The sequence below is a fragment of the Ornithorhynchus anatinus genome, chromosome 1 (genome assembly GCF_004115215.2).
Source record: "Ornithorhynchus anatinus isolate Pmale09 chromosome 1, mOrnAna1.pri.v4, whole genome shotgun sequence".
In the NCBI taxonomy this organism is placed as follows: Eukaryota; Metazoa; Chordata; class Mammalia; order Monotremata; family Ornithorhynchidae; genus Ornithorhynchus; species Ornithorhynchus anatinus.
This window is the reverse complement of record NC_041728.1, coordinates 146,254,679-146,278,664: the sequence shown is the minus strand read 5'-3', so window position 1 is coordinate 146,278,664 and position 23,986 is coordinate 146,254,679. Positions and strand designations below refer to the sequence as shown.

General features: G+C 40.5%; 1 long non-coding RNA gene and 1 other non-coding gene across 2 annotated transcripts in view; both read right to left on the bottom strand.

Moving 5' to 3' along the window:
- Nucleotides 1-933: 933 nt before the first annotated feature.
- On the bottom strand, nucleotides 934-1,071 carry LOC114817220. The gene has a single exon (XR_003765067.1). It is a non-coding gene; the product is annotated as a small nucleolar RNA SNORA7 (small nucleolar RNA).
- A 394-nt stretch (nucleotides 1,072-1,465) lies between these two features.
- The window catches only part of LOC120638585, a 314,790-nt gene continuing 292,269 nt past the window's right edge, over nucleotides 1,466-23,986 (bottom strand). The window contains exon 3 of the long non-coding RNA XR_005660311.1: nucleotides 1,466-1,574. This is a non-coding gene — a long non-coding RNA (uncharacterized LOC120638585). The remainder of the gene's footprint in view (nucleotides 1,575-23,986) is intronic.

Genomic DNA, 23,986 nt, shown 5'->3' with positions numbered 1-23,986 from the left:
ATTTGACTACTTACACCAATTAGGTGAAGGAATCACTAAAAAATTAAATAAAATCTTGGAATATTGAAAAGAATCGATTCCAAGCATCTTGTTAAGTGAAAGCTGATCCTAATTTTTTTCTAAGAAATTTTTTTTGTTCTATGTCCAGACAGTAGTCTCATAAGTAAATGCATTCTTAGCTGGAATGTTTGGTTAAACCTTCTGACAAATTTCAGATTCATAATGGGAAAATGAAAAAAAAATTAAAATATGGTTATTAGAATGTTTTGGGCTGCTGATAAATGAAAGGAGATCCTTTACTATTTTACATTAGACAATATGATCTTAATTGTTAAGGGAATATTTCTCTTCTCAGAATTTTCACTTTCATTGTTATCTCCCAGAGGGATTAGCAGTTTCAGTTGGCCAGTTACATGAAGAGTTCAATTGCACCTCCACCTTTGGGGACATTCAAAAAATAAAATTTAAAAAAAAGGATGCTGGAAAGTGTTTGTGCCTGTAACTGGAAATTTAACCCCTTGACTAGCAACTAGCAGTGAAAACTTCACTTTTAGCCTGACTCAGCCTGACTCAGGGGAAAGAGCACAGGACTAGCATTAGGGACTTTGGGCAAGTCACTTAATTTTCTTGTGCCTCAGTTTCCTCATCTGTCAATGGTGACTAAATATACCTGTCGTCTCTTCTCCTTAGATTGGGAAACCAATGTGAGACAAGGACTGTGTCTGATTATGATTGCATTGTCTTGTCTTATGCCGTTGAGTCATTTCCGACTCATAGCAACGCCACGGACACATCTCTCCCAGAACGCCCCACTCTCCATCTGCAATCATTCTGGGAGTGCCTCCATAGAGTTTCCTTGGTAAAAATTTGGAAGTGGTTAACCGTTGCCTCCTTCCGTGCAGTGTTGCTGCTGCCCAGCACAGGTGAGTTTTGACTTGTAGCAGATTGCCCTTCATTCGCTAGCCACTGCCCAAGCTAGGAAAGGAATGGGTAGGCCTCTGCTTGACTCTCCCTCTCGTAGCCAAGACTGGTAGAGTACTGGAAACTCTCCAGATAGGACCCTGAGAGGGGTGATTGCATTGTATCTACCCCAATTTCTAGCACAGTGATTGGCACGTAGTAAGTACTAACATATCACAATTATTATTATTAGGAATGGTGTGGGCAATATTGTTATATTGTAGTTTCCAAAGCTCTCAGTACACTGCTTTGCACAAAGTAAGCACTCAATATAACTGATTGATTCTTTATCAGAAAATGAGAGAGTGACACATAATTGATTTATGTAAAATTAGACCATAGAGTCATTATAGTTCAACCCAGGAGAAAGCCATAGTCTGTGGAAATATTTGGATGGCACTGGTATTCTCAGAGCCTAATCCATTTCACAGTTCATTTCTTGTTTCAGTTTTACAGACTACTAATCACATTTGAGGAGAAGGTTATGAAAGGTAAGTACCTGTGATTTTTTTTTGCACTGAGAATCCCTCTGAATACATATGTCACCAGCTTGAGTCCCCTCACTTTTGAGGAATCGAAGTCCACTAGGAAAAAGCATGGTGTATGTTGAGAATCTGGAAAACATTATTATGCTTAATTATTAATACTTATTTTCAAACGTCATTTTTTCAATATTAACCCACTCCAAAAGATCCCCTAAATTGCAACATTATCATTTTCTAATATTTATGATTTGAATACATAGCAAATTGCTAGGTCTTCCTTAATTTTCTGTCTTCTACCATATAAATGCGTAATGATTCAAAGCTAAAATGAAATTCCTACATTTTGCAGATGAACATTAACACTTCGGTGTTTAAAATATAGAAGACAAAACTCACTGAATTACTCTGAATCTAAGAAGGTGTGTCATTTAATTAAAAGACAGTGTATTGCAGAGAAAAAAGCATGAATGCATAACTCAATTATAATGAAGGATAGTAAACAGGAAATACTTTGAATTGTCCACACCTGATCAGTACTTCCAAATGTAAAGTGGCATTCACACATTGTACACAGAGAATATATATACATTAACCCCATATCAGGATGATGGCTAGTACTCATTTCTTTTTTTTTTGAAAAAAAATTCACTAAGTATATTTGAAGGGAAGGAGAATGAGAATTAACCTTTCAACATCAAAGTCATAATCAAGCTTCCTAGCTCCACATTTTTATAGTATAATCATCAAAAAAACTACTATTTTGAAGCATTCTCATAATATCACCAAATTCCACTATCTTGATGTCACATATTCAGAGCTAAAGTTTCAGGCATATATCTTCCAATCTCTCAGCACCTGAAAGGTGATGGTACAACAATCATATTTATTTAATGCTTACTGTATGCATAGCAATATAGTAAAGGCTTTTCTAAATTCAAAACAATACAGTTGGTTGACATAATCCCTGCCCCTAAAGAGCTTAAAGTTGAATTTTTCTGAACAACATAATTATGGAAAAAGCACTAACTATTGTGTCTGTGATAGAACTAAAGGCACTTACTGTAAGACAATTTATGTTTGTTAACATGGCATTTCTGGTCATAACCGTTCCCTTGCTTTTTAATTTAAAAGAGGGAGAATAATTTTGGTAAGTCGTACCTTCAGTGTCAATACCAACAATAGATTAAATACCATACAATTGCATCAAAAGTATTTACTCTTCAAGATAGAGTTCTAGATTTTAAAGGTGTCTTCTAAATGAGGCTTTCTCTTTTGAAGATTTTATGTTCATTACTCAAACAATTAATGAACTAATTTCAAACCATTTTACTAATAGCCCAGGGCCCTTAGATAACGGCACGCCCAATTTATACACATTATTGTCATTTTTATGTTAATCTTATTGGTGTCCTTTATCTTTAAATTATATAACATAATTGTACTGAATGAAGTTCTTTTACTGACCAATTCACCCTGTCCATCACGAACAATTTAATATTAACTTAAATGACAACTGAAATGCCCAATCCATAATTTCTTTTCTTTCCTTGACATCCTTGACTTTTGCTGACCCCAAAACTCAGACAATGTAGAACCTTTATTTTTCATTGGTAATTTTCCCTCAATAGCAGATCATTTAATTACCATCCTGACACTCATAACATTCTATATAGCTGTAGTGAAATGCTAGGTTAAAATTAACATTGACAAAAAACCTCTGGTGGGGTCTTCAATATGCACCACAGGAGGAGGAAATTTGGCCAGATTTAGAAAGGAAAACTCAGTTTCTTCTGTCTTTCCAGATTTGGTGCATTTCATAAGGCAGCAGTCCAAGTGGAAGGGCCCACTGAGAACTCTGAGAAGAACTCCATCCACTAAGCCACTGAGAAGAAGTGCTGCCTAGTGGATAGAGCATGAAGCGTTCTGTATTCTTTTTTATATTGATGCCTGTTTATTGTTTTGATGTGTATATATCTATAATTCTATTTATTTATATTGATGCCTGTTTACTTGTTTTGATATCTGTCTCTTCCCTGCTAGACTCTAAGCCTGGTGTGGGCAGGGATTGTCTCTCTGTATTGCTGAATTGTGCTTTCCAAGCAGTTTGTACAGGGCTCTGCACACTGTAAGTGCTCAGTAAGTATGATTGACTGAATGAATGAATGGAAGTCTGAGGGATGGGTTCTAATACCAGCTCTGCCACTTGTCTAGTGTGTGACCTTGGGCAAGTCACTTTACTTCTTCTTTGTGCCTCAGTTAACAACTGTAAAATGGGGGTTGAGACTGTGAGCCCCATGTGGGACATGGAATCAACTTGATTCTCTTGCATCTACCCCAACGCTGGAAAAGGAACATGGCATAAAGGAAAGAGATGGGCCTAGGAGTCAGAAGGTCATGGGTTCTAATCCTGACTCCACCACTTAATGTTGTGTGATCTTGGACAAGTCCCCTCACTTCTCTGGGCCTCAGTTTCCTCATCTGTAAAATGGGGATTGAAGTCATGAGCCCCACGTGGGACAGGAATTGTGTCCAACCTGATTCACTTGTATCCACCCCAGTGCTTAGAACAGTGCCTGACACATTGTAAGCACTTAACAATACCATTAAAAAAAAACACTCTCCTTTAGTGTTTTTCTTTCCTTTCAAATTCTCTAGTGATTGAGAGGCTTCCACCAAACCATCACAGGATGCAGAGAGGTCTTTTTGTTTGGACATGATTGGTCATAGTAAAATCCTTGTCATCCAGTAGCATTTCCTGAGTTCCTACAAGTATAAATCTCTGTGGGAGTTTAAAAGACTCAGGACCCACAAATACTGACCTCTAGACGCTCACAAAGAACTTGCAGGCAGACATTATTTATAAATAGAAAGGGCAAAAAGAAAAGCACTATAAGAGAAAAGGATAAAGGTTTCAGGATGAAATACCTAAATGAATAATTTAATATAAAAATAAAAAAATACATAATTCCTGAGGATAGGACTAAAACATATTAGGGTTAAGATGGTTTAAGGTTGACATGACTGGGATTTGAATGGGATTCTGTGACTTAATCAGATTAGGTTTCCTGAAAGAGGTGGAGTTTTGAGAGGTCTATGAAGATGGTAAAAGATTTGGTCTTGTGGCTTTGGGGAGAGAGAGAGAGTCCCAGGTTTGGGAACAGTGTAAGCCAGGGGGTCACAGTTGCTGAAAAATTGAGAGTGAGAAAATACAGTTAGAAGATGAACAGGAGAGGAGCAAAGAGTGTGAACTATGTAATAGTGGAGAGAAATATGATCGCTTGATTGAAGCAAGCCAGTTAATGAGATGGGGAAATCCAATAATAAGAGGTTTCTACTTGATTATTATGGTTCTTATTAAGCGCTTACTATGTGCCAAGCACTAAAGAGATGAGTAGCTACTGGATGTTTTTGAGGACTGAAGCGATGAATATTGAGTGATCTCAAGAAGATGATCCAAACTGCAGAATGCAAAAAAGACTGAATGGGAAGATGACTAGAAGCAGGGAGGCCAGTGAGGATCCTGGTAAAATAGTTTCTAGTGGAAACGTGGTATGACAAGAGCTTGGACCAAGGTAAAGGCTGAGGAGAAAGTGAGGAAAAAATAGACAGGATTTAACAGGGCATCCAGCCAGCCAGCCATGTTACCAGGATGTAGTCTCAGAATCTTTTCAGGACAACAAAATTTGCTTAGTCACTTCCCAAACCAGATGTGCTGAAGGCATCAAATGCTTTGGAATGGTCTATGAAAACTCTGCAAGGGTCAAGGTGCTGTTCTTTTTACTTTTCTTGTATCTGACGCACAGTCAAAATCATGTCCAATGTGCCATGCAGGGTTCTGAAGCCTCTTTGTGATCCCAATTAATTATATACATAAATGGTGAAGAATGCTATAAACAGGTAACTTCTGCCACAGATTTACCTCCAGAATGGCCTAGAATTTAGGATCAAGAAAAGCAATTTCTACCACTCCTTCTATGGGAAATTTTACCAATTGTACTAAGTATTTAAACATCATAGAGAGAAGGTCAGTAGATGCATAAGGATCAGTTAGGAATACATACAGGCCTTGAAAACCTGCCTGAAATGTCACTTTTGCAGAAAATTAGTTGCAGGAGGTTCAACTTTCAACCCTCAATCTGCTTCCTTTCTCTATGGTAGCTTTCTTGTACATTAACCTCAAGGAAATAGGCAGGAAGCAGGTCAGACCTTGGCGAGCAAAGGAATCTTTATCATTCCTTATTTTGCCACTCAGATCTGCCAGAAAGTTGGCCATTCCCAAATCCTTTGCAAATAATTTCAATTTTCTGGACTCTATTTTTCTACTTCTTGCTTACCCTCTCTTCAGCCTGGATCATTCCCTTCATTCATTCATTCATTCATTCATTCATTCATTCATATTTATTGAGCGCTTACTGTGTGCAGAGCACTGTACTAAGCACTTGGAAAGTACAATAAGGCAATAGATAGAGACAATCCCTACCCAACAATGGGCTCACAGTCTAGAAGGGGGAGACAGACAATAAAGCAAAACAAGTAGATAGGCATCACTACCATCAAAATAGATAAATAGAATTGTAGATATATACATATCATTAATAAAATAGAGTAATAAATATGTACAAAAATACACAAGTGCTGTAGGGAGGGGAAGAGGGTAGAGCAGAAGGAGGGAGCAAGGGCAATGGAGAAGGGAGGAGGAGCAGAGGAAAAGAGGGGACTCAGTCTGGGAAGACCTCCTGGAGAGGTTGAGCTCTCAGTAGGGCTTTGAAGAGGGGAAGAGAGTTAGTTTGGCAGATGTGAGGAGGGAGGGCATTCCAGGCCAGAGGTAGGACATGGGTCAGGGGTCATCGGTGGGACAGCGGGGAACTAGGGATCTTGAGGAGGTTAGCGGCAGAGGAGAGGACTGTGTGGGCTGGGCTTTAGGAAGAGAGAAAGGAGGTGAGGTAGGTGGGGGCAAGGTGATGGAGAGTTTTGAAGCCAGTAGTGAAGAGTTTTCGCTTCATGCAAAGGTTGATAGGCAACCACTGAAGATTTTTGAGGAGGGGAATGACATGCCCAGAGCATTTCGTAGAAAGGTAATCCAGGCAGCAGAGTGAGGTAGAAGCAGGAAGAGATAGGAGGATGGGAGATCAGAGAGGAGGCTGACGCAATAATCCAGTCGGGATAGGATGATAAATTTTATCAGCAAGGTAGCAGTTTGGATGGAGAGGAAAGGGTGGATCTTGGTGATGTTGTGAAGGTGAGACTGGCAGGTTTTGGTGATGGATTGGATGTGTGGGGTGAGTGAGAGAGTGGAGTTGAAAATGACACCAAGGTTGCGGTCTTGTGAGACAGGAAGGATCGTAGTGCCTTCCACAGTGATGGGAAAGTCAGGGAGAGGACAGAGTTTGGAAGGGAAGATTAGAAGCTCAGTCTTAGACAGGTTGAGTTTTAGGTGTCGGGCAGACATTCAGGTGGAGATGTCCTGAAGGCAGGAGGAGATATGAGCCTGGAGGGAGGGAGAGAGAGAGAATAGGGGAGGAGATGTAGATTTATGTGTCATCTATGTAGAGATGATAGTTGAATCCATGGGAGTGAATGAGTTCACCGAGGGAGTGAGTATAGATGGAGAACAGAAGGGGACCAAGAACTGACCCATGAGGAATCCCTACAGTTAGAGGATGGGAGGGGGAGGAGAACCTGCGAAGGAAACCGAGAATGAACGGCCAGAGAGATAAGAGGAGAACCAGGAGAGGACAGAGTCCATGAAGCCAAGGATGGATAATATGTTGAGGAGAAGGGAATGGTTGTCAGTGACAAAGGCAGCTGAAAGGTCAAGGAGGATTAGGATAGAGTAGGAGCCATTGGATTTGGTAAAAAAGAGGTCGTTGGTGACCTTTGGGAGGGCAGTTTCAGTGGAGTGGCAGGGACGGAAAGCAGAATGGAGGGAGTCCAGGAGAGAGTTGGAGTTGAGGAATACAAGGCAGCGAGTGTAGATGACTCACTCTAGGAGTTTGGAGAGGAAGATAGGGTGATAACTGGAAGGGGCAGTGGGGTCAAGAGAGGGTTTTTTTAGGATTAGGGAGACTTGGGATGTGTGAAGGCAGAGGGGAAGAAGCCGTTGGAGATTGAGCAGTTGAAGACAGAAGTTGAGGGGAGGAGGGAAGGGGCGATAGTTTTTATAAGATGAGAGGGAATGGGACCCAAAGAACAGGTGGAGGGGGTGGCAGTTGAGAGCAGGGAGGAGAGCTCCTCTGAGGATACTGCTGGGATGGATAGAAAAGTAGAAGAGAGGGTTGGCGGGGCGGGGGGCGGGGGAATAGAGAAGGGGGTAGGAGTGACTTTGGGGAGCTCAGACTAGACCATAACTCTCACTGACATCAGAGTTTTACCAAAATCCCATCCCCTCCGGAAACCTCAACTCTCCAAGCACATCAACCCAGCCATATGCTTTGCACATATATTTCCTTCCAATTCTCAGCACTTATCTTTAGCATTTGTGTAGCCTATCTTTGTATATATTACTTACATATTCAGTGACATATGCAGCTACTTTACTCTGTTGATAGAGTTGCACTATTTCCAGTCATATCCTTGTTCTTCCACCTACTTCCACTATTAATAATTTTTTTTTTGTCTTCCCATCCCCCTAGTTTGTAGATCCCTGGAAGGTAATGACCGTCTCCTGGTGTACTCTTCCAAAAAGAGTACACCACAGCATATGGTGTTCTTGGTACACACTCTCAGTGTGTGTTCAATAAATTTTATCAATGATGACAATAATTTGACTGAGTTGTCCTAGGATTTCATAACATGTAGAAAAATATATCCAGTGCCATTTTTAAAAATTCAGTGCTGCTAAATTGTGACCCAAAATTTGCCATCACTTTGAACAGCTCCCCATCTATTGTATTTAATTTTTAACTAAATTTCTAATAGAGTTCTGGAACTTTCTTTGGACACATGCTAATGATATTCTATTACCTACTTTTTTTTTCCAGTGTGCTAATGATGTGCAGTCTCTGGAAAACCATTTCATATTTCATAGTCGATATGATTATAAATGAAGGGATCTCATTAAATCAATCAGTGGTACTCATTCATTCATTCAATTGTATTTATTGAGCACTTACTGTGTGCAGAGCACTTTACTAGGTAGTTGGAATGTACAACTTGCAACAGAGACAATCCCTGCCCAACAATGGGCTCACAGTCTAAAAGGGGGATATAGCAAAACAAAGCAAATAGCCAGGCATCAATACCATCAAAATAGATAAATAGAATCATAGATATATACACATCATTAATAAAATAGAGTACTGAAAAATATATGCAAATATACTCAAGTGCTATGGGGAAGGGAAGGGGTAGAGCAGAGGGAGGGAGTAGGGGCAATGGGAAGGAGAGGAGGGGCAGAGGGAAAGGGAATTGAGCATTTACTGTATGCTCAGCAGTGTACTAAGGGCCTGGGAGAGAACGATAGAGTTGATAGGAACATTTCCCTGCCCACAGGGAGCTTACACTTGATAGAAAGACAGACAATTATAGATAGGGAAAATGGTAGAATATAGGGCTACGTACATAAAAGTTGTAGGGATTTGGGTGGGGTGAATAACAAGTACTCTAGGTGTATAGATCCATATGCAGAGGCAACACAGAAGGGAGGGTGAATAGGAGAAATGAGGGCTTAGTCAGGCCTTCTTTGAGTTTCAAATTTTCTGGTTTGACATAAAATCATTTAGTTCAGTAAATTGCAAAAGTTTTATCTTCAGTCTGATGTTTCAGCAGACATTTGGACCCTTCAACTATTCCACTGGGCTTTGATAAACTCTGAATTCCTAGCTTCTGCTTAGTTTTTACAGGTTTTGATCAAAAGCTATTCAATTATAAGACAGACTCTTACCCTGCTATATTAGGAATAGTATAACTTAGAGGATCCTCTTTTAGTTCTAGTCTACTTCATTTCAGGAACAAGTCAAACTCTTGCCTAAAGTTTATCTAGCCATGAGCAACACTCCCTATCAGCTTAAATTGCTATAGCCCTTTAGCTCTTCCATTTCTTACTAGGTATCATTCCTTAACCTACAAATTTGTAGCCTGGATTGCACTTGAATTTGCACTTTTTCATTCATTCATTCAATAGTATTTATTGAGTGCTTACTATATGCAGAGCACTGTACTAGGCACTTGGGCTTTTTATTCACTTCCTCCTCTGTCCCATAGCACTTATATACTTAGCCATAATTTATTTATATTAATGTCCGTGCTCCCCCACTAGACTGTGAGCCTGTTGTGGACAGGGATTGTCTCTCTTTATTGCTGTATTGTACTTTCCAAATGCTTCATCCAGGGCTCTGCCTACAGTAAGCTCTCAGTAAATACAATTGAAAAAGTTGATAGAGAGTTAAGTGACTTAACCAAGGTCACACAGCAGGCAAGTGGTGGGTCTGGGATTAGAACTCAGATCTTCTGCCCCCAAGCTGTCCCCTTTGCACCAGGCCACACTGGTCAGAACATATGCAATCAACTCCTAAATCTTGCTCGTTCTTCCTCCTTATCATTTCTTGAATCTGTCCCACCCTTTCCATTCAACAGGTGGAAAGGTCTTGTTATGCCATGGCAAGACAACAGCAACTCCTCACTATTGGCTTTAAAGCTATCTATCACCTTGCCCCTTCTTATTTCACCTCCCTTTTCTTCTACATCTCAGACCACACACTCTGCTCCTCTGGCGATAATCTTCTCAATGTGACTCCATCTTGCCTGTCTCGCTGCCGTCACTGGCCCACATATTACCTCTGGCCCACAATGCCCTCCATCCTCAATTCTGCCAAATGATCACTCTTCCCCCCCTTCAAAGCCCTCCTGAAGGCTCACCTCCTCCAAGAGGCCTTCCCAAACTAAGCCCCCCTTCTCCTTAGCTCCACCTGCCTTCTGCATCACCTCAAATCACTCCCTTTGCTTTATCCCCGCCCCCCCCCCGCCCACAGCACTTATGTATATATGAATATATCTATAATTCCATTCATTTATATTGATGCCTGTTTACTTGTTTTGATGTCTGTCTCCCTATCTCTAGACTGTAAACCGGTTGTGGGCAGGGATTGTCTCTCTGTATTGCTGTATTGTACTTTCCAAAAGCTTATTATACTTCTCTATACACAGTAAGAGCTCAATAAATACAATGGAATGAATGAAGTATCAGCCTCCTCACCTATCTCCCTGCATCCAGCCCCTCCTCACTTCATTCCGCACTTTATGCTGCTATATAGGTCACCTCTTCCAATCATCATTTGGCAAATATCTCTTCATTCTTAATAAAAATAATAATAATGATGGTATTTGTTAAGTGCTTATTATGTGCCAGGCACTGTACTAAGCAAAGGGATGGATACAAGCAAATTGGGTTAGATAGCCCCCGTCTCATATGGGGCTCACAACCTCACTTCCTCTTTTACAGATGAGGTAACGGAGGCTCAGGGAAGTGAAGTGACTTGTCCAAGGTCACACAGCAGACAAGTGGTAGAGGTGGGATCAGAGCCCCACCTATTGACTCCCAGGCCCATGTTCCAGCCTCTATTCTATGCTGCTTCTTCAGAGACCTCCACTGGATACCTGTTAACCCCCACATCAAACATAAATTCTTTAACATTGGCTTCAAGGATCTCCACCATACTCACAAGGCTCCCCCTCACATATGTGGTTGCTTCACTTGCTATTCACTATGAGAAGCTTGCTAGGAGAAGCAGCATGGCCTAGTAGAAAGAGCATGCACCTGGGAATCAGAAGGCCTGGGTTCTAATCCTGACTCCATCACTTTCCTGCTGTATGACCCTGGGCAAGTCTCCTAATTTCGCTGTGTCTCATTTTCCTTACAATATAAAATGGCGATTTAATCCTACTCAACTGTGAGCCACATGGAGGACGGAGGTTGTGTTTGACCCTAAAATCTTGTATCTACCCCTGCATTTAGTTCAGTATTTGGCACATAGTAAGTGTTTAATATAATAACAATAATAATGATAATGGTAATAATACTAATAATAAGCACCATGGCCTAGTGGATATAGGATGGGCTTGGGAGTCAGAAGGATCTAGGTTCTAGTTCTGGCTCTGCTACTTGCATGCTGTGTGACCTTGGACAAGTCACTTATCCTCTCTGTGCCTCAGTAACTGCATCTATAAAATAGGAATTGACCATGAGCTCCATGGGGGACATGGACTGCGTCCAATCTCATTAGTTTGTATCTATCCCAGTGCTTAGTACGGTGCCTGACACATAGTAAGTGTTTAACAAATACCATAAAAATAACTAATAATAATAATGATGATAATAATAACATTCCCCAGCTTCCATTTTTGCCCCTCCTGAGTTGACCTTCTAACCAGACCTTACTCAACTCTTCCACCGCGAGCTCCTTGCTTACACTGTTTGATTAAAGCTCCTTGACCCTCCAAATCCATTAGGCTATATAGGTCTTCAAAATCTTCCCCAAATCCCACTTTCTCTAAGAACGGTTCACTGATAGTTCACAACATTCATTCTACTTCATTTCAACCCAACTCTCACTCTTAGAACTTCTGTATTTTACTGTTTTTGAACATATGCATAGCTTTGATTTATTTGCATATTTGATAATTCATTCAGCTATTTCAACCTGATATATTTGTATTACTTCCTCCGTAGCAGGAAGTAGTACAAATTATTCTTTTTCCTCCTGTGTTCATTTTTTGTGAATAATATTTGTCTTTTCTCCTAGTTTAGATCATAAGCTTCTTGAGGCCAGTAAAAGTGCTTAGAAAAGGGCTTAGCATTTAGTGGGTATTAATAAATATCACTGATTTACTGTATTTGAAGGAGACTCTACTAATGAAAACAGCAGAGGCTTGGGAGTTTGGAAACATAGGTTATAATTCCAGCTCTTCTACTTGTCTGCTGGGACATTTTGGAAACTCACTTCACTTCTCTGTAACCTCAACTTCCTCTTCTTCAAAATGAGGGTTAAATATCTGTTCTCTCTCCCTCTCAGACTCTTAGTCCCATTTATTTGTTTATATTAATTCTTGTCTCCCCTTCAATTGTAAGATCAATGTGGGGAGGGAATGCATCTACCAACTCTGTTGTATTCTCCCAAGCACTTAATACAGTAGTTTACACACATTGAGAACTCAATAAATACTGTCAATTAATTAATGCTTTGATGATGATGATGAAAATAATGAGGAATCTCAGCCATTCCCACTTGCAGTGCATGACAAACCAAAGATGCCCTAAAGAAGTCCTCAGAGAATTAATAATAATAATAATGTTGGTATTTGTTAAGCGCTTACTATGTGCCGAGCACTGTTCTAAGCGCTGGGGTAGACACAGGGGAATCAGGATGTCCCACGTGGGGCTCACACTCTTAATCCCCATTTTACAGATGAGGTAACTGAGGCACAGAGAAGTTAAGTGACTTGCCCACAGTCACACAGCTGACAAGTGGCAGAGCTGGGATTCGAACTCATGACCTCTGACTCCAAAGCCCGTGCTCTTTCCACTGAGCCACGCTGCTTCTCACACACACACACACACACACACAGATCTTCTTATCTGTGGCAAAATGTAACCTAATGTCACTTTCATGTATTATATTCTGATAACACTAATTTTACTATTTTGTAAAGCATCCTTGCAATAGATAACCATGATAACCAATTACCACAAATTTTAAATTGAGTTCAAATTATTGCTATCTTAATCATATACCTAGCAATGATGAGAAAGCAATTAGGTAAGTATTATAATGCCATAATATGAGAAAGAAATTAATATGAAAAAATAAAATTGATAATTAAGAAAATTCTAGAGATATATGAATCCTCAATCCCATCATGATACAGTTTTCCCATGAATGTAGTGGGAATTCCTTTTCGTGGCAGTGTGGCAAAGGAAATTTATAAAAATGGAATAAAAGAGACAATAGCGTTTTATGGTCTTTAATTTATGTCATTCAGTGATACTACACACTCCTATAAATATGCGGAATTTCTAGTTTTCTTTTGTGTGTTGGATTTTGCAAATCCATCAGAACTATCCACATTTTAAGAACTCCACCTTTAGACTGTAAACTCACTGTGGGCAGGGAATGTGTTTACTACTCTGTTGTACTGCTTAGTACCATGCTCTGCACACAGTGATTAATTGCAAAATAAATGAGTAGAAATTGAAAATGAAATCAATCCAAGAGAAAAGGCAAATTCCATTTGTGAATACTTTGCTGTATATATTTTACCATCTAATCCATAGCTTTTGGAATATAAATAGGATAACATTTCTCTTTATTAGTGAAATTCAATATTGCTAATACAAAAATAAAATTTAGGAACATCTGAAACATGGTAAACTGGTTTAAAGTTGTTGGAGCTAATATTATTATCAGCCATATTTTTTAACCCAGCATATTTTTGTTAACAAAACACTTTCATGCCATCCATTCCATTTCATCTTTACATCAATCCTGGTAGCTATTGGTAAGTAGAGGCAGGTAACATTATTTCCAGGTTACATTTTACATTATGCATTTCACAGATTAGAAGACTGAGCTAATGAGAAGTTAAATAAATGCCTTGCCAGATATCACACTGCAGGCCAGTAATAGTGTAAATAGCTTGCTTGTGTAAGAGTACTGACGTTAGGAATTAAGGTAGCAAATTCTAGCTCAATCACTTTAAAACATCGCAGAGTAAATAGAGTGAAGAAACACTTTATGCGTGGGAGTGGAACAAAGAGAAAAGGTCGTTTTCATGAGGTTGCTGGAAGAGATGGGAATTAAATAAAATATTTGGTTCAACACAAGCATTAAACCTTTAAAGCACTAGGAGACCCAGAGTAAATATTATTTAATGTGGTGATGTTCTCCTAAGTGCACTGCCAACTACCTCATGGCCAGAGGATCTTTTTAGGTTGTCACTGTTCTAAAATGCTAATGGTCTTGGCTTCCTCTATATTTCCTGAAAAAGACTGAAAACAGTTAAAAGAGTGGAGCATGCCCAGTAATTACAGTCAGATTTTGTTTAAATCAAAAGTTAAGTGGTTCCCCATAATAATTATCAAAAGAATCTGCTAGAAACTTCCTTTGCACTAAATGAACAGACCAGTATACCTTCCTGCAACATTCTCCTAGGCAGTCCGATCTACTGATTAACCCACTGTTCACATCCAAATCACCCCACATCCAAATCTCCTGGATGCAGTTGTTGCCCATACCAAGAGAGGGTTAATATCCCAACCCTGGTTTTACAGGAAAGAGTCCATTTTGCTTTTAAAAGCTGCTGCCTCTGAAGCATATATTTCAAAATATAAAAGAAGGTTTCATTAATTGATTTTGGGGGAGGGGTGAGAGGCACAGGAAGAGGTAATAGATTGAAAGGTCCTTGTGGGTATGATACCATCTACAAAGTCTATTGTGCACTCTCCCGAGTGCATAGTATAGTGCTCTGCAGAAAATAAGTGCTCAGTAAATACCCTAAACCTTAATAACTCATTCTCCTCTCTGCGTCAACTATGCACCTGGATTCCCCTAAGAACTTTGATTCTCACTTCAGCCCCACAGAACTTTTGTAAATATCATTATGCTCTATTATTTCCCTTATCCATAATCTATTAAAATGTCTCTCTCACTCTATAGAACGTAAGCTCCTCATGGACAAGCATCACGTCTACCAATTCTATGTAGGAAAGCAGTATGGCCTATTGGATAGAGCATGGTACTGGGAGTCAATAGGACCTGGGTTCTAATCTTGGCTTTTCCACCTGTCTGCTGTGAGATCTGGGCAAGCCACTTCACTTCTCTGTGTCTCAGTTACCTCATCTGTAACACGGGGACTAAGACTGTGAGCCCCACGTGGGTCATGGACATTGTCCAACCCAATATACCCCACTACTTAGAACAGTGCCTGGCACAAAGTAAGCATTTAACAAATACCACAATTATTATTAATATTATTACTTTCCCACTTAGGGTAGTGCTCTGCATATATTCAATAAATACCTTTGATTGGTTGACACAAGAGGCTACTTGTAATATAATAATAATTATTATTATGGTATTTGTTATGGCATCCACTAAGTGGATACAAGCAAATGGATTGGACACAGTCCCTGTCCCACATGGGGCTCGCAGTCTCAATACCCATTTTACAGATGAGATAACTGAGGCCCAGAGAAGTGAAGTGACTTTCCCAAGGTCACACAGGAGACAAGTGGCAGAACAGGGATTAGAACCCATGACCTTCTGAACCCAGGTCCAAGCTCTATCCAATATGATTGGAGCATGTTCCTGCATGGTAGCTGTTTGTGTGGAGAAGAAGCAGATTTGGAGATGGCAAGATTTGGCAATGGATTGAATGTCAAAGTTGAAAGACAGTGGGCAATTGGGGATGGCACTTAAACTATGGATTTAGGGACAGGAAAGGTGGTGGTCTTAACTGAAATGGGGAAGTTAGAAGGAGGAGGGGGTTTAGGGAGATATGTTGAAGGGTCATCAGAAAATCCAGCAGTGATGTTCTGGAGGTAAGAGGGAGATAATAATAATGTTGGTATTTGGAGATATGGAATAGAGATTACCTGAGCATTCAGGGTTAAAGAGATAGATTTGGCATTTACTCACATAGAGACAGTAATGGAAGCTATCATTGATGGTGTACAGGAGTAGTGTGGGTGCTTCTGAGTTCATAAGTGCAGAAGATATGGGAGATATGCCTGAGGAGAATCAAAAACAATCAGAGAAAATCGCCTGGAGGAGGTAGGGCTTCAGAAAGGCTTTGAAGATGTGGAAAGCTTAAATCTAGCATATTTGAAGGGGAAGGGAATTCCTACTGCGATGGAGTGATAAAACAGTATGAGGCTCTGTATGGCTTAGGAGAAGCAGCAGGGCCTAATGGATAAAGCCCGGGTCAGGGAGTCAGAAGGACTGGGGTTCTAATTCTGCCAATTGTCTGCTGTGGGACTTAGGGCAAGTCATTTAACTTCTCTGTGTCTCAGTGACCTCATATGTAAAATGGGGATTAATACTGTGAGCCCCATGAAGGACTTGGACTCTATCCAACTTGATTAGCTTGTATCTATCCTAGTGCTTAGTTCAGTGCCTGGCACATATTAAGCACTTAAATACCATAAAAAAGGGATGCAGGTGGGAGAGTTGAGAATGAGGCAGAGTGAGAAGGTTAGTTTGGGAGAAATGAAGAGTATAAAGTAGGGTTTAGTAAGAGAAGAAAATGGATGAACAAGAGGAAGAGGAAGCCCATAATGTAGGCATTGTCCTTGAATTCCCTCTCTCATTCCACCCACAAATTCTATCCAGCACTAAATCCGGTCAATCCCACCTTCACAACATTACTAAAGTCCATTCTCTCCATCCAAACTGCTACCAGTTAATACAGTCACTCATCCGTGTGGGTCAGTGGAAAGAGCTGAGGTTTGGGAGTCAGAGGTCATGGGTTCTAATCCCAGCTCCACCGCTTGTCAGCTGTGTAACTTTGGGCAAATCATTTCACTTCTCTGTGCCTCAGTTACCTCATCTGTAAAATGGGGATGAAGACTGTGAGCCCCCGTGGGACAAACTGATTATCTTGTATCTACCCCAGCACTTAGAACAGTGCTTGGCACATAGTAAGCACTTAAATACCAACATTATTATTATTATCCCATCTGGATTACTGCATCAGTCTCCTTGTTGACCCCCCAGCCTCCTGTTCCTCCTCGACTTCAAAGCCTTATTGAAGGCACATATCCTCTAAGAAGCCTTCCCTAAGCGCCCCCCTCATCCCCCACTCCCTTCTGTATCCCCCTAACTTGCTTCCTTTGTTCTTCCTCACTGCCAGCCCCACAGCACTTATGTACATATCTGTCATTTATTTATTTATATTAGTATCTGTCTCCCTCCTCTCCAGACTGTGAGCTCATTGTGGGCAGGGAATGTAACTGCTTACTGTGTATTGTATTCTCCCAAGTGCTTTGTACAGTGCTCTGCATGCAGTAAGTGCTCAATAAATACGATTGAATGAATGAAGTGGGCTTGTGAAATGCCTTGAAGCCAATTGTCAGGATTTTCTACTTGACGCTAAGGAGAATGGATACTCACTGTAGGATTTTGAGGAATGAAGACATGTGCAGAATGATGAGAATGGTAATGCAATATATGAACTGGAGAAGGTAAAGCCTGGAGACAGGGGGACGATTGAAGAGGCTGATTTTCCCAGTAGCCTAGCTGGGAAGAATGAATGCCTAGACCAGAATCATGTCAATGGGATGGAAGGAACAGCAAATCCAGGACCTTTTGTGCAGGAAAAAACTTACGGGGGTTAGCTACAGACTGAATATGAGAGTTAAAAGAGAGCAAGGAGTTGAAGATCATGCCAAGGTTGGAGACAGGGACGTTCGTGAAATCAACCATGTGTGGAAAGTTAGGAAGAGAAGTGGATTTTGAAGGGAAGATGAGTTCAGGTTTATACATATTAAGCTGAAAATGCCAGCTGGATATGCATTGGAAATTTTCTGCAGGCAAGAGAAGATGTAAGATTGCAGAGAAAGTGAGAGGTTGGAGCTGACAAAATAGATTTGAGAATTATTTGCATAGTGGTAGTACTTTAAATCAAGGGTGCAATTGAGATCTCTTAGGGACTAGATGTACAGTAAGAAGAGAAAGGAACAGAGAAAAGAGTCTTAATAAACTTGATGAGATGTGGCAGAAGAACCGAAAAAAGAGACTACGAAGGAGTGATCATAGCGGTAGGAGAAACCAAAATGAACGTGTCGGTAAAACTGAGGTTAGATCTTGTTTCTGGGAGAAGGAAATGATCCACAGTGTAAAAGGTAGACAAACAGTGAAAAGAAGTTAAGATGACAAGATTATAGAATAGATCCCTTTAGATGTTATAAGAAAGTCAATGGTGACCTTAGAAAGTGTGGTTTCTAATAAAGTGAAGTGGGGAGCAAATTAGATTAAGGTAAATCCAAAAGAGAATTACAGGCGGGGGTCCCTGGGCCTCACATGGGTCCACATCCAGCACCACCAACATCACTTATGGTCCAAGCTCAATGTCAAACAGCAAGACAGAGCACAGACAATGAAATTTTGGAATAGCCTCAGTCTCCTAGCCTTGAAGTTTAGAACAACGCTCTGCACATAGTAAGTGCCCAATAAATACCACTGATTGATTGTTTGAAGCTATGCTCACCACAACACAGCTTCCCTGGGTAGAACGTGTGAGAAGATGAGCACAAGACCCAAACAAGTGCCGAATGAAGAGCTGAAACTGGGAAACCGAAAGCAAGGAGGATTGAGGAAACATTTTAGACACAGTAAAACAAATCTTCAAACAGTGCAGTATCCCAGCTAAAGATGGAGAATCAATTGCAGAGGATAGAAGAGCAACGAATGTGGCTATCAAGAAAGGAGTGACTCGTTTCACACAAAAGCTTTGTTAGGGAAAGGAGGAAAGGAGGCAAAAGAGAAAACAGGGCTAGGTGCTGCAGACCTCACATGCAGCATTACATCAAGGGGAAAAGCTTTTACTGTGTACAGTTTGACTGCGACTGGATGTCTCACATTGGCCTTTTTAGCCACACACTCATGGGGGAATTTCACCTTCAGTGATGCCTTCTTCAAATTCAAAGGACATATATGTCCCCCACCTAGAGCCAAACCTCACTGAAGTTTCCTGGTGGAAAGAGCACCGACCTGGGAGTCAGAGGAGCTGGGCTCTAATTCTGACTCCACCACTTGTCTGTTGTGTGTGGCCTTGAACGTCACTTCACCTTTGCATATTTCAGTTTCCTCATGGTGATCCAGTGCCTGTTCTCCCTCTTACTTAGACTGCGCGCTCCATGTGGGACAGGGACTGTATCTTACCTGATTATCTTGCATCTACCCCAGCACTTAGTAGAGCAGTTGGCCCTCATTAAGAGCTGAACAAGAGAGAAAGGTTGTGCAATGTGTAGTGTACTTATATCTCTGCTTTCATCCTGAAGCAGAGAGGACCAGGTGCGATATATTTTAATATAAATGCATATTAAAATATAGAATGTATTTACACATTATGTATTCTTTCTTTTAAAGTACTGCGTATTAAAGATGAGATGGTAAGATCCTTGTGGGTAGGAAACTTGCCAATCAACTCTGCTGCAGCCTACTGTCCCAACCATTTAGTATAGTGCTCTGCACACAGTAAGCAATGAATAAATATCATTGAATGACTGATAATGTTTGTGGTTAAATAAAATTCTGACAAGTTTCTGTCTTACTAAGCAATAATTCATAAACATACTAACAAATATCATTTTAAAACTGAGTCCTACATCCGTGCATAATATTTCTCTACAGTGTTACAATGTTAACAATTGTCAAATTTTGAATTAGATTATTAATCTCATGATAGGGCAGTTTAACTACTACAACCATCTTATTCTTGATTTGCCAATTGAAAAAAATTAATATATATGAATTTTTAGTGACTCTACCACCAATTAGTTGATTGCCTTAAAAACATTTTTGAGGCAAGCTTTAAAGAAGAGAATGGATCAATCACTATTTGGCCTTCTAGACCCTCTTTGATCCATAGTAGCCAAAAGTCATTCTCATCACATCACAGATCATTTAGGTGAAGTGAGCCTGTGATCTCTGCTGAATTCTTGATAGACTGTAGGTCATATACTGCCCCATTATAGGGGATACAATTCAGCACACAAGGAAAATCTGTGCCCTGGTTGTGGTTACTATATACCATGAAATTATTAGATGACCTATTGTCATTCTTTGAATGAAAGATCAGTATTAAATTGTAATACAACTGTCTTTGATTATCAGCTTAACCATACTCCTGCCACTTCTGGATGGATCTGTTTTCTCACCAGTGCCCTTGGTAGGCTTTGAACTGTCCTGCATACCTAGAATATTATGGTGGGAACATTTATTCCACCATGGTGTGGAAGAGCTTCCAAATGAATTGATAATATGCAATTTATCTTATTTTAGTCTCCATTTGAGATTAGCAAATGAAATACAATTATTGTCCAGAGAACTGTAGTAGTTTGGTCAATTGATTAACTGATTAACAATAATAATAATAATATTAATGGTAATTATTATTGCTATTGCTATATTTGTTAAGTGCTTACCATGTGCAGGGCACTGTATTAAGCACTGAGGTAGATACAAGATAATTGGGTCAGGCACAGTCCATCTCCCATATAGGCCTCACAGTCCTAATCCCCATTTTACAGATGAGCAAACTAAAGCACAGAGAAGTTAAGTGACTTGCCCAAAGTCAAACAGGCAGACAAGTGCCAAAGCTTGGATTAAAACTCAGGTCCTCCAGCTCCTAGCCCTGTGCTCAGAATATGATAGCAGGCAGAGGGCTCCCAAGCTAAGGATGGCAACCTAAAAATTTTATCTTGTCATCCACCCACTCTTGTCTTCTTTCATTTTACCATTTTCCCTGCCAGCTTAGCAGACAAAATATAGCAGGTCACTTGTTCATCAAAGTCTGCCTGTGCCTCCATATTAGTAGTCCAACCAATCAGAAATACTACCTGGCTCTTTGTAAGGTAAAAGAGGTTTCCAGAGGAAAAAAAAAAGTGAGATTTTCAAAAATGAACAGTTTACCCCATCTGTCTACTTTACCCATTACAGACTAAGGACCTGCTGGGCAGGGAACATTTCAATTCATGTTTGAATTTCCTCATTGCTTATGTATAGTGTACTGCAGCCAGTGGGTGTGAAATAAATGCTATGATTACTACTGCAAAGAGAATGGGAAAATTCGTAAATAACGGCAGACAGGTGCAGAGAAGAAATAAGGCAGATGAAAGGAATTTGAAGAGCACCTGGTAATGAATACCAAGGGAGAATAGTATTGTTGTTATCATTTTTAATAACGAAAATGAAGTAATATTTAAGTGCTTACTATGTGATAAACTAGGGTAGATAGAAGATAATCAGGTTGCACGCAGTCCCTGTCTCATATGGGGCTCTAAGAGTGACAGAAAACAGGTAGTGAATTCCCATTTTAAGATGAGGAAACTGAGATCCAGGGATGTTAAATAACGTGCCCAAAGCCACCCAGCAGGAAGGTGGTGGAGCCAGGATTAGAATCCAGGTCCTCTGACTCTCCGGCCCAGGCTCTTACCACTAGGCCACATTTCTTTTATATATTCTTCAAAAGTAGCAAAAGGCAAAAACAGGTTAGAGGCTCCATGAGGTCCCTAGACAATAGTGAGTAAAAATTCACTTTAGGATTCAAACTTTAGTTTGGTTTCACTGAAGAACTCGGTGAGAAGTTATGAAAAGTCTCTACCAAAATGACTGATGGATAGTCACTATAACTTCCTTCTAGAAATGGGTTCCAGTAGCATAGCCCGGAGGAAAGAATTGGGAGTCAGGAGACCTGAGTTTGATTTCTGACTTCACCACTTGCCTGCTGTATGACCTTGGTGGGCACATCACATAACACCTTTGTGCCTCAGTTTCTTCATCTGTGAAATGAGGATTAAATACCTTTTCTCCTGCCCTCTAGACTGTGAGCTCCTTGTGGGCAGGGAATGTGTCTACCAATTCCATTATATTGTACTCACCCAGTTGCTTAGTACAGCACTTTGCACGCACTAAGCTCTCAAAATATAAGATTGATCGACTGATTAACTGTTACTGGTTGAATTGTAGTGTATCCAACTCAGCACTGACCACAGTGCTTGACACAAAGTAAGCATTTCACAAACCCCATGATGATGATTATTATTATTATTAAGCGGTCCTGGGAGTGATGGACCATAATCGACATCCCAGTCAATCAATCAGTAGTATGTATTGAGTGCTTATTTTGAGAAGAGCACTGTACTTAGCATTTGGAGAGCCTTGTTTTATGCTGTCGAGTCATCTCCGACCCACAGCGACTCCATGGACAAATTTCTCCCAGTACACCCCACCTTCATCTGCAATCGTTCTGGTAGTGTATCCATAGCATTTCCTTGGTAAAAGTCCAGCAGTGGTTTACAATGCTTCCTTCCCCACAGTCAACTTGAGTCTCTGCCCTTGACTCTCTCCCATACCGCTACTGCCCAGCACAGGTGAGTTTTGACTCGTAGCAGATTGCCTTCCACTTCCTAGCTGCTGCCCAATCCAGGAATGGAATGGGAATGACTCTGCTTGACTCCCTCCTATAGCTGAGACTGGTAGAGTTTCCTGAAAACTCTCCAGGTGCAAGCCTGAGTGCATATTTGGAGAGTACAATAGAGTAAATAGCCACTCTCCCTGCCCGCTTCTTATCCCATGGAATCCTATCTAAATCCTTGAGAGCATTTTAGGAAATAATGCCTATTCCTTTGGAGAATACAATACGATGGAATTGGTGGACATAATCTCTGTCCTCCAGAAGTCGACAGTCAAAATTAAGAGGGCATAATGGTCCACAAAGCTTCTTGAGCTATAAGATGTTCCACTAACAAGTAAGCCGAGGTACCGCTCCCATTGACGGTGATTGACTGCATTTTAGGCCTCAGTGTTGGTAACTTGTCCAACCATTTTATGTTCACACTGGTTCATAGCTGATACCGATGAAAGTGCTTCAGAGCTGGATGTGACTTCCAGATCCAGGTTTCACAGCCATTTAGAAAGCTCCTCACCACAGCAGCCTACAGACTTTCAATTTGGGTTGGAATTTTTTTTTAATAGTATTTGTTAAGAGCTTCCTAATGTACTCTCTCAAGCACTTTTTAGAGTGCTTTGCACATAGCAAATGCTAAACAAATAATAATAATAATAATAATGTTGGTATTTGTTAAGCACTTACTATGTGCAGAGCACTGTTCTAAGCGCTGGGGTAGATACAGGGTAATCAGGTTGTCCCATGTGAGGCTCACAGTTAATCCCCATTTTACAGACGAGGTAACTGAGGCACAGAGAAGTTAAGTGACTTGCCCACAGTCACACAACTGACAAGTGGCAGAGCCGGTAGTCGAACTCATGACCTCTGACTCCAAAGCCCAGGCTCTTTTCCACTGAGCCACGCTGCTTCCCTGAATTAATGAGTGAATGCTAGACACTGTACTAAGCATTGGTAAATACAAGACAATCGGTTGGACACAGTTCGTGTCCCACGTGGGGCTCATAGTCTTAATCCACATTTTATAGATGAGCAACTGAGGCCCAGACAAGTGAAGTGACTTCCCCAAGGTCACACAGCAGATAAGTGGTAAAGCCGGGATTAGAACCCATGACCTTCTTACTCCCAGATCCATCCTCTATCCACTGGACAACACTGCTTCTTCCCATCAATACTCCATTTGATGCCTCACTGTCCCACACTCTACCTTACAAATCTTCTAAAGGTCATGCTGTCTTCTTTAAGTCTGTTTTCTATCTCTATTTCTAGCTAAATATATCTATATATATTTATTTCTAGCTATATATATTTCTATCCTCTAGACTGTAAGGTTGCTGTGGGCAGGGAATGTGTCTGTTATACTGTCCTCTTCATGCTCTGCACACAGTAAGAACTCAATAAATATGATTAACTATCTTTTT